General features: G+C 35.5%; 1 long non-coding RNA gene across 2 annotated transcripts in view; it reads right to left on the bottom strand.

Moving 5' to 3' along the window:
- Positions 1-2,031: 2,031 nt before the first annotated feature.
- LOC121142842 overlaps positions 2,032-11,515 on the bottom strand; it is a 99,154-nt gene continuing 89,670 nt past the window's right edge. For both annotated transcript variants that reach the window (XR_005879952.1, XR_005879953.1), the window contains one exon: positions 2,032-2,153. This is a non-coding gene — a long non-coding RNA (uncharacterized LOC121142842). The remainder of the gene's footprint in view (positions 2,154-11,515) is intronic.

The raw sequence follows: 11,515 nt of genomic DNA, 5'->3' as shown, positions 1-11,515 counted from the left end.
TGATTTATTATCATTTCTTCTCATTATGTTTTAAATTTCAGGCCTATAGAAAAGACTCTTGCTTTCAGAAAAAAATGTTTTCTCTTGAAAATTAAGGGTACTAAGTGTCTAATTTCAATTTACATTATGCCAATATTTTCAATTATGTGGATCACCAAAATAAAACTTGTTTTGTAGCTCCTTATAAGTCCTAATTTTTTTCTGGTTTACTTTTATAGTGCCAGACAATTTGAGGAATTACCTACCTATGCATGACATGGAATTTTAATTCTATCTGCTTTATCATAAGAAAGACTGTCCATAATCTTCCAAATCAAGAAATACTGATAAGGCAAATGTAGCTTGTACAATTGTTTCAATTATCTTCTGTATTTTATCATTGTCAATTGTTTATAATCATCATTTTCTTAGTCATTTTAAGAACAGGATTTATTTTAATGAGAGTTAATATGAATTTAAATTTTATTTCAGGAAAATAATTTGCAAATGAACTATCAATTATAAAAACAGGAAGTTTCAGAGTTTACTAGGTTTTTCATTATATTGTTGTGACACTTCCATTTAGTATCAATTCTTCTGTTAGCTTGTCTTTCCTACATTGCATGGTTAGCAAGAATGAATTCTGATCTAAATTAAGGCATATTTATAAAATCTAAAACAGCATAAACTCAGTATTATTGTGATTGCAATATTTTATTTTTTAGAGTTGATGATAAAATACAAACTAGGGTCATTATTCAGTAGTATCCTTTTCCCCTTCCTGTGTAAGAGATCACATCTAGCTTGGCATTGGTGGTGCCCACCTTTAATCTCTGTGAGTTCGAGGTCAGCCTGGTCTACAGAGTGTGTGCCAGGACAGGCTCCAAAGCAATACAGAGAAATCCTGTCTTGAAAAACCAAATGGGAGAGAGAGAGAGAGAGAGAGAGAGAGAGAGAGAGAGAGAGAGAGAGAGAGAGATCACATCTAGATATCCTGAAACACTTCCTAATATGGTAGTATTGCATCTTTCAACTTCCTTTTCTATGACTACTACTTTCTTCCACGTCTCTTCCTGACTCTGTGCTTGGAAGCAATGGCCAATGTTTACAAAGGACTGACAAAATAATCTGAACATTAGTTTATGAGCTGGGTAATGCACATTGTCAAACTTGACAAGATCCAGAATCACTATGGAGACAAGCCTCTGGGCATTTCTGTTGGAAGTCATATAGTTTGGATCAACTGAGGTAGGGAATCACACCAAAATTGCCATTGGAATTAAAAGGTGAAAGTGAGCTGAACATGATCATTTACTGATAATGGGGGATGTCCTATATTCTGTGAATATATGTTTCTCTTATTGGTTGATGAATAAAGCTGTTTTGGCCAATGGACAGGCAGGATTTAGCTAGGCAGGACATCCAAACAGGGATATAGAAAGGTAGTAGGCTGAGTCAGGGAGACATCATGTAGCATGGTCATTCTCCAGTAAGCCAAGATCATGTGGAGTTACACAGATTAATAGAAATGGGTTAATAATTAAGAGAGAGATAGACAATAAGAAGTCTGATTCATTGACCAAGCAGTTTATAACTAACATAACCCTGTGTGTGTTTATTTGGGAATAAATGGCTGCAGGACCTGGCAGGTCAGAAACTTCCATCCACACATTATGCTCTGCCTCCTAAATGTGGGTGCATAGCCACCAATTGCCATGAGCTCTTGTCATCATGAGCTTGCCAGGATGGCTATGCCATTTTACGGTGAATCAAAATAAACTCTTCCTTGTTTAAAATGTTTTTGTCAGAGTGATTTGTTACAGCACCAGAAAGAGTAGCTGATACAATCTATATGTTAATTCTATTTGGTATCCTGGGTTTGGTGTTTTATTTGCCTTGCAGAGACAGTACCAATTTCTAACACTTTCTGATAATAATTACTAATGGAATCAACACATTTACATCTCATCTCCAGTTTCCTAGTTGTTTCTTCCCTCATTTCAATTTATTCCTTCTCAGAAAGTTGAATAAATTATATATATACATACATGCACACATACATACTTCTTTTCATCTTATTATGACAGGGAGAGTTTCGTATTCTTTTTCCTTTTTGATGATGCTATCACCTTTCATCATAAAACATAAACTTCCATTGCAAGACAGCTCACCACCTAAAGAAAAAGAAAGTTTAATTGACTTAATTATTTGTTCACACATTTCATCTAAAAAGGTCACCAGAACTTTTGGATCATAAATCATGTGTACTACCTATTCCGAAAGCAGTTCTAAAACTTCAACAACAAGAAACCTTCCTCTCAGCCTTCAAGTGTTGATTATATCAACAGATTTTCTATTTCTCGATTAAATGATTAAATGCAATTACTTTAATATTTTCATTTCCTTTTGTAACTTAACTCATGGAGGAAAGGTACCAGACATAAAATTTGAAATGCAGCTGGGTTGTTTGAAATGAATAATGTCTGCTGGGTGAGACATTGAGTCAAGGGTTTAGTTTGCAGAATAAGGAAAGTATTTTGTGAGTCTTGCTGGAAAAGCTGACAGCCTAGCATAAGCAGCCTCCCTTTTAGATAGAGAACTGTGAAGATGAGAACAAAGTGCTACTTTGGCTAGAAAAACAAAGCCAAAAAAAAAAACCCCACTTATGTAGCCAAGTGAGCTTTATGGGTGAGAATCTCTATTTGATTGCATGTAACTTTCCTATGTTCTCTTTTGTTTTATAAAATGAAAGTTATGGGCTTTTAAAGCATTAAGGCAAACGTCTGAACCAGAATTCATGAAGAACAGACTTCACGGAAAAGGGCAGTGAAAGCATTCTTGTTGCTCAATACAGAACGTTATCTTGAACAGATTACAAACCAAAAATCAAGGAGTTTACTGACTGTTGCTTTCATCAGTCTAAGCCTTCCAAATTTGTGCTGAGTTCAGTTGTACAAATGGCAGATTAGTTGAGACTACATTTTCTAATGGCAAACACACGATGGCAACTGAAAGTGTGAGCTTTTCAATGAAGTCATTCTCTACATGGATTAATGTGAAAAATTAGAGAATGCAAAAATGGATTGAAAAATATTAGACAGCATACATTTTACATAAAAATTCAAGATTTGATATAAATTAAAGCTGCTAGAAAAAAATAGGTATTTAAGTTGTCTAGAAAGCTCACTGTCTTAAGAATGAGGGTTATTAATTTCATCTCATTTGAACTTGAACTTGAACTTGTGGTATTCTGAGTAAGCATTAAACATAGCTAGGATTCTTACCACGAAGGAGATGAAAGAACTCTGACTAGGTTAGAAGCTATGAACTTTGTCTCTGGTGCCATTGTAAACCAGCTGTGTACGTCTAAATAAGGAGAAAAGCCTGTCTCCATGCTGATGCATTGAAATAGAATTACATCATGAAGGGGTTAGTTAAAGGACAAACCAAAATTTTCCATAAACCCTGGTATTCTTTCCTGACATAATCAACATGTATATGTTGACTCACAGATATTAATAACATAAATTCATCTCAAGGAATTTTCTTCCTCCTTATGGAAACAACAATGATACATAAACAGAGGTCTAGTTTGTAAGATTCAAGACAAATTGAAAGCTCTACTTGCAAGGGAAAGGGGACTGCAGAATGAGAAATGCTAGTAGATGGGTGTGGTAGACACAGAGTTAATTGAAGGAAAATGAGTTAATGAACTCCAGGGAGGCAACTATATTGCAATATAAAACATTTTCTTGGCTTCTCAAGTAACTATTGATTTAACAATGCAATAAATGAAGTAATATAAAAACAGAGAGCCAATATCACTCAGGAAAAATCTGCTAGCAAGCTGTTCAGCATGACCTCTTTTTATAAAAGCCAGTTGTGTGAACAAATGAACACCATGATTAACAAGGTCAGTATAATTCAGAGATGTTTAAAATGACCACATAATGAACTGCAGTTATTGGTAAGGGTGATTGGGGCTCTTAGATAAGCTGAAATAATTTGTGGTTTATGTGTCAAACTTTCCTGATCAATTGAATTTTGGCTATCAACTATAGCCTCTGCAATATTACCCTTTATTAGTAGATCTTAATGATTCTGTCCAAAAACAGTCAAGTCCTTAGATGTGATCTGGGGAAGTTACCATCTCAATGTATTTTGGCACAGTATAAAAGAACTGTTCCAAGTAAATGGATGACAGAAAAGGAAAAAGAAATATAGTCTATAATGATCTATCTACTTGGAACTGGTTAAATCCTCATGGATTATCAATAGAAAGTCCTGTAGTCTTGCTTAAAAATGTTGTTTTTAGTTTGTCAAAGATATGTGAATTAAAATATAACAATGAGGAAATCAAACAGTCCTGCCACTAAACTTACTAACTACCTGTCCCAATCATGAATTTGCCTGAAGAAAAAGAAAATCACCTCCTAAAGTTCAAAAAGAATTCCTTATTGCACCTATGTCCAGTATGTCAGATAGACTAAGCAATTACATGCATATAATTATAGTTTCCTTTATTTCTTGCCTATGAAAATATGATGAGAGACATCAAAAGATTAACATAATCACTTTATGACATTGCAAAATAAAAATTTATATTTAATTAGAGCATTACTGGTAAAGGTTAGCTTTTATTATCACAAAATATTCATGATAAACTTTAAGTCATGAATCTTATTACATAAAAAGAAATATGGTACAAAATAATATTTATTTCTGAGATTTCTTAAATGTATTACATTAGTTCCTATGTATACAGACTAATACTAGTATGACTGACTTTCTCTTATATTTTTTGGTTGTGAGCCTAGCCTTTAATGGCTGAGCCATCTCTCCAGCCCCTGACTTTCTCACAGACAGGATTGTTTTGGAAAGAAGATATCTAATAAGGCAAAATTCATTGTATCTATAAAGAAGACTGATTATGCTAATAAGAAACATAGCTGAACCATTGTTTAATTCTTCTCTTCATAAAATTGTCAAGTAGTATTTTATTATAAAAATGTACTTAAGGTATCTATCAGCATCCCAAAATTTCACCCCAAGAGAGATATACATGGTACCCCAGAGAAGGGGAATTGGACCGGATCTCCTGAGCAGATTGAGAGCATGGAGGAAGGGGGAGAGGGAGCTGGGGAAAAGAAAGGGGAGAACATAATTTAAAGAACAGCAGGGATTACATAGAGGACCTGTTTTTAGAAAAAAAAAACATACAAGAAAGAAAAGGGGAAGAAAAGAGGAAAAGAGGAGGAAGGAAAGAAAGCGGAGGGAAGTGGTATTCCTGCTTTGATGTTGAAAGTTCTGAGTTCCCAGATTTAGCCATATATAACTTGTGTTCTCTCTTATAATCTGGATTGTATTTAAAACAAAGTCTAATATTATTTTTGAGTTGATTTTGGCTAAGGAGCTCATTTTCTCTAAGAATATTTGAATTAGCAGCAATAGCATCTTTTATTTTGTATTCATCATTTTTGAAGATCAACAGCCTACCATCACTGAGGTAAATCCCATGCTACTGAGGTCACATGCACTTCACCAAGATCTTTACTGAATGACAAAATCTCTATGCTCATACTTGATTTTAATGCTTCACACAAACTTTCAGTACCAATGTAGAATCCATACTCAGTTCCATAAAATAGCTGAAGACTTGAAATATCCAGAGTTAGGTTGTTATATGATAGTCATTCTTTGTGAGCACACTACCTCCCAGAGGGCTTACCACACTGAAAGGGTAAATGCTTTTAGTGGAGGATCAGTATTAAATAAATACATTCTCAGCCAGCCAAGCATCCAAAAGGCCCCAAAACACTGGCAAGTCTTTTACATTTCTGTTTTCTGACCTGGATTGAACCGGACACATTGAAATAATGTGAGAAAGATTGTTTTTAGCCAGAAGGGGAAGTAAATCTGCCAGCTCTCCAGTGAGCAGGCCTTTCCTCTTTCCAGCTTTGACCATCTGAGAGGTCATGTTAGACCTAGCCCATAGTCTGAACCACAAAGCTTTTCAGATGATGGAGGTCTTTAACTGTAGGAAGCATGGTACTGTTGAAAGGCAGATGTTGCCAAGCAGCAGAGGTGAATGGCTAACCATGGTCTGGAGAAGATTATAGCAGTCCATGTAATGTGCCTTGAGCTGGAGTCTCAGTAACCGTGTAACCCAGTCCAATCGGGGACACCTAGCAAAGGGTCTCAAGGTGTGCAAGGAACTTTCCTTCATCCACATGTAATGAAGGAAGCATATCAATAGTCAATTCTCCACGTAAGGCATGGTACACTAAGCTTATGCATTAAGGATTACTTGAGATGGTCTCAATTTATAATTTATAAGTAACTCTAAACTTTGTTAGTTTTTACCTTGGTCTCCAATGACCAAATATTTCCTCTCCATACTTAAACATTTTCTAGTGTAGAACAGAGAATCATGTCTCATCCAAGATTATATATTGTTGTCAACATTTAGAAAGATTTTCTTTTTGTTCTACTTATTTTATCTTATTAAAAACATAACTTTATTTTCTTTTGGAACCATGAACCAAAGCTGAAAGGTCCCATGAAAAGTCAAACATCCTAGAAATATTCTGAGGAAAGAAGTGACACATTATCCTGATTTCACACAAACATTACTCCTTGCCTATGTCTATATGAGCAAGAGGATCACAAACTGAGCTCATTTTTGCCTTTTTGGTCACTAGCAAGGAACAGCTGGAGCCTCTTCTCTGTGTATTCACTTTTGTACACGTGGAGATCAAGCTCAGCTCTCAGTGTTTAGCCAAGACTAAACAAGAAATGTTTGGACTGCCTAATCACTTGTATCTCCAGCTCATTAGCTATCATCAGTGGATGACTCCCCCAAGTTCTAGGATTATAAGTAGACATAGTAGCCTTGAAAAGATGAGGAATTCTGAAGGACACACATTTAAAATAGTTTTATGTTTCCTGAAGTGTTTTGCTTAGTACTTTGGTTCTAGGTAAGAAAGGCATACAATTGATACATGTGCTCAAATGGATTGATTTTGCCCATTCTCAGCAACAATCTTTAAATGTGTTGATGGTGTATCTTTTCCCCACTTTGTTCATTTGGGTCACATCCCAGTCACGAAGCTTAATGTTTACATTTGAATAGACATGATAATCTGTTTACAAATACTCCATTATTTTGTCTATACATGAGGGGTATTAAAATGAAAGCACTGTTCATGTAAATTCATTTTAATTAAAGAGAGAAAAATTTTAATGGGAAAGCTCATTTCAGAATCAAATATTGGAGGATAAATTATCATTTTTGCAATTTCTCTAAATCAGGATTATACTTTCCAATGGGAAATACTGATGTAAAAGCCTAATGAATTAGTAGCCAGAAGCAACTGTCAGGATTTCTTTGTTTATTTCATATTTCGTGGCTAAACTCAAAAGCAAGCAAACCAGCCTATGGTGCCTAAAATACAACTATTAATGAACAATATGGTCAATGATAGTGTGAAAAGGAGTTTTAAAATATTGAGCATACTACATTCCTATAACATAGAATTTAAATGGCTGTGTTTGAAGGAACAAAATGCCTTAAATTTTAAGAATATTTATTGTATATTCATAAAAGTCTCAACATTGAATAATAAGCTTAGCATTCATTCCTAGTGCTCTGCTATGTTTTCATATTTCCTTTTCACATTTCTTTCACAGGCCTGGGCCATCATCAAAGCATACTACTCCCACCTTCAGAGGAGAAATAAAGTGGGGAAAATATTAATCTAATGTGAATCTCAAGCTTATCTTTTTTAGTTGGGAAATAATTTTCCCCTGAAAATATTTTTCTGCTCATGTCCATCTGTAAGGTGCGTATTTAATAAAATAAATTTTTTATCAGTGAAAAGTTAAATTGTCATAATTGACATAAATCAAATATGCTCATTTTCTAGGTTTGACATCTTGTCATATTTTCTGGAGACCTATAACCGGACCACTTAGATTCAGCCATATATATATATATATATATATATATATATATATATATATGCTGTTTTGAGAACTCCCATTTGTAAGTAACTAAAGTGTTCAGCATTGTAGCAATCCCTTCTCCACAACTGAATGCTTAGGCAGGCACTGTTTACAGCAGAGAACACAGGCTTCAGAATACCACATCAGAAGCTTAAGCAGACTCTGTTTACAGCAAAGGATATAGGCTTCAGAATAAGCTTACTTCTAAAGCATGGAGACATTTTAAAAGAATAAACTCTTTTAAACTGAGGCAATGCTAGAATGTAGAACTGGGAAGGTTTCCTGCATCTTCAGCATCTTTGTCAGTAAACATCACCCAAGAAAAAGACTGCAGATTCCTCTTATTTGAAATGATTACTCTGTTACCAAGTTGAGCCTTGCCTCCCTCTTTTTGGGATCCTTTTTCTCATAGCAGCGAGTGCTTCTTGAGAACAAGACTCATGAAAACCGAAGTACATCCTAAAGAAGACTTAGACAATCAGTAGAGGCATCTGCTCCCTGGAGCACCACACTGCACTGCACCATGCTGAGTCTGTGAAAAACATGTCCCTGAGCCTAACTCATCTTAGGTGTGAGATGAAGACAAAAGCAGATATTCCATGCATTGAAAAAACAGTTTTATGTGTTAAGAGCTAAGTCAACGTGTTAGCATTAAGAGTGGGCATTCCAGACTTACGTAAGAGCAACAGATTTTTGCTTAAATAAAAACTAATAATCTCATATTTATTTTCTGCCATATTAAATGTTAGAAATCACTATCATCTACTGAGATTCAGAAGAAATCTTTAGAGCTCATATAGACTTTTATTCACTCAATAAACATAACAGAAGGCAATCTTAAATATTTAAAGTCTATGGGTATAGCTAGCATAGTTTTCCTTAACTGTTTAAAACATAGTTTAATCAAGAGTTGCAATTGGCACCAACACTTTCAAAACTTTCAAAACAAAAGATCATGTCATTTTGTCGTACTCAAAACCTTCCATCAGGAGCTGGAGAAATGGCTCCATGGACAAGGTGTACAAGCATGAGGACCTGAGGTCAGATCTTCAGCACCTATGAGAAATACCACATGCAACAACACGTGTCTGCAACCTGGGGCTAAGGGGTGGGGATAGGAGGATCTCTGGTTCCCAAATACCACCCAGTCTCAAGAAATGGTGAAGTCCTAGTCAGGGACAGACCTCTGTCTCAAAAAATAGGTGTAGAGCAATAGCAGAGAGCACCCCATGACAACCTCTGATCTCCAATGCACCCACATAGGCAAGTGCACATACACATACATGCACACAGCATAGGTCACACAAACACATATAAGACAAATGAATTATTAAAAATTCAAGATGAAATCCTCATCATACCACACTCACCTAAGGGTGAAGAGAATCAAAATATCCATTATGTTGCTTTTCTAACTTCACATCCTGAGCTCTAGCCACTCAGCTCCAGTTACAGGGGTTTCTAGTTTTGTTTAAAAAAGAAAAATCTGGACACATTTCCATCTGTGGACAATTGTAGATACCGTTCTCTATCTGAAATTCAGCCTCACAACAGTTGCAAAGGCTTCTGTTGTTTTCATTATTGAGTTATCTATTACCCTGTAGCTTCCAAGCTTAGTTGTTGATTTGATGGTCCTTTTTTTCTAATGCCATTTTATTCATTTTTTTTGGTACAGTATGCTATAGGCTATCAGTTTTTTGTGTCCTCACATCTTTACTTTACTGTGATATACTCAATTACTTCTTGGGATATGTCCATAAATGTGTTCATTCTTCGTATTGACTGCCATCATTTTCTCCCAGATTCAGGATCTTACCTTGCATATACCTCTTAGTTTTTCCCTTCCAACCTGGTAATATTCTTCATGTTCTTCTAGTTTAAAATTATTAGTAGAAGATTATTGTTAAGGTACTTATTTTATTTTTGTACTTGTATTGTTTTCACATGTTGGTGTATGCACATGAGTGTGAATGCCATAAGTGTGATAGGAAGGTGTTGGATCCCCTGCAGCTGAACGTACAGGCAGTTGTGAGCTACCAGCATGGATAATGGGAAGCAAACTCAAGTCCTCTGTAAAATGAGTGCATGTTCTTAACTACTAAGTCACCTCTTTGGACACTACATATTTATTCCCAGAATCTGATTACATTCGGCATAAATTGCTACGGTATCTTTCCTCTTTTAGTATGTCCGTCTGAACAGAAAAGGCTCATTGAAACCCTCATATATGCTGTTGGAGCCTAAGAAAAATAAGCTCAAAAAAGAGCAATAGTGGGTCATCTGAGAATAGGAAGAATGACAGAAATGCCAAAAGAAAAAATAATTTACTTGCAAAGTAGAATGTTCTCCATAATTTTCTGCTGATGGGCATGGCCTCTTTCTGAACCTATATGGAGCTATGATGTTCTTTGAACTTCTTTACTTTTTTCTTTTTATTACAAACATTATGGTCAAACCTTTTCCACATGTATCAGTCATTGACTGAAGAAGAACACTATTAAATTCCATGTATTAATTAAATCACTTAAACATGCATGGTAGGGTGGGGTAGTCTTCTTAGACCCAGAATTTTCTGGGAATCCTAGTATTTTGTTTCTTGCCAGCTCCACTTGAAACTTCTGTGGATATCAGTTAGGAAGATAGTTTTCTTCCTATGCCACATGGACCAGAACTCTTTCAAGTCTTTTACTTCAAATACCTATTTTTATTAACTAACATAACTCCTCCTACTTTTGACATTCTGCTAGAAGAATCTCCTTTTTTGCATAGTACTCATACTGATACATTTTCAATCATACCATTATGCTCAGTGACAATAAAATTTTCAGGGAAACTTAGAAGAAGTTGGAAAGCAGCAATCAGGGCTTTCCTAAGAAAGAATATCCTGGTTCTCCTAATTATTCATTTTGTAACCCCAATCAAAGATATTTCACAGTATATTTGTATTCTTATGTCTGAGTCTTCTTAATTACAAATACCTTGAGAATCCAACATGGATTAAAATCATGTAGTACACTATCTGATTGTTTAACCTAATTTCAGGAATTTCAGAAAAGGCAAATAGAGAGTTTAGACAGGAAATCTAGGCTCCAGGCTTCCAGTTATATTACTAAGGTGGCAGAAAACACTAAGTAGAGGGATGACCATGGTTTCAGATTATGTGGTTGTGCCGTTGATTTTGTAAAAAACAATCTGCAAAATTCCTTGGTTCAAACTTCCCTCAATTTTAACATATATGCTTTTTCTGACAATTTTTAGTGATTTTTATGAATATGATTTTTGATTCTTTATTTTTATCTATCCCCCATCCTACAAAGTCTTTTGGAACGATGAGCAAATTGGCAAAGAATGGGCTGGCAAAACCAGCAGAGACAGATGATCCGAACAGGGGAGAGCTCTTGGACCCCAGACCGACAACTGGGAAGCCAGCGTGGGACTGATCCAGACCCCCTGAATATGAATGTCAGTGAGGAGGCCTGGGCAACCTATGGGGCTCTGGGCAGTAGATCAGTGTTTATCCCTGGCATACAAA

This window comes from Mesocricetus auratus, unplaced genomic scaffold, assembly GCF_017639785.1.
Source record: "Mesocricetus auratus isolate SY011 unplaced genomic scaffold, BCM_Maur_2.0 Super-Scaffold_100010, whole genome shotgun sequence".
Taxonomy (NCBI): domain Eukaryota; kingdom Metazoa; phylum Chordata; class Mammalia; order Rodentia; family Cricetidae; genus Mesocricetus; species Mesocricetus auratus.
This window is presented reverse-complemented; position numbering and strand designations above follow the sequence as displayed.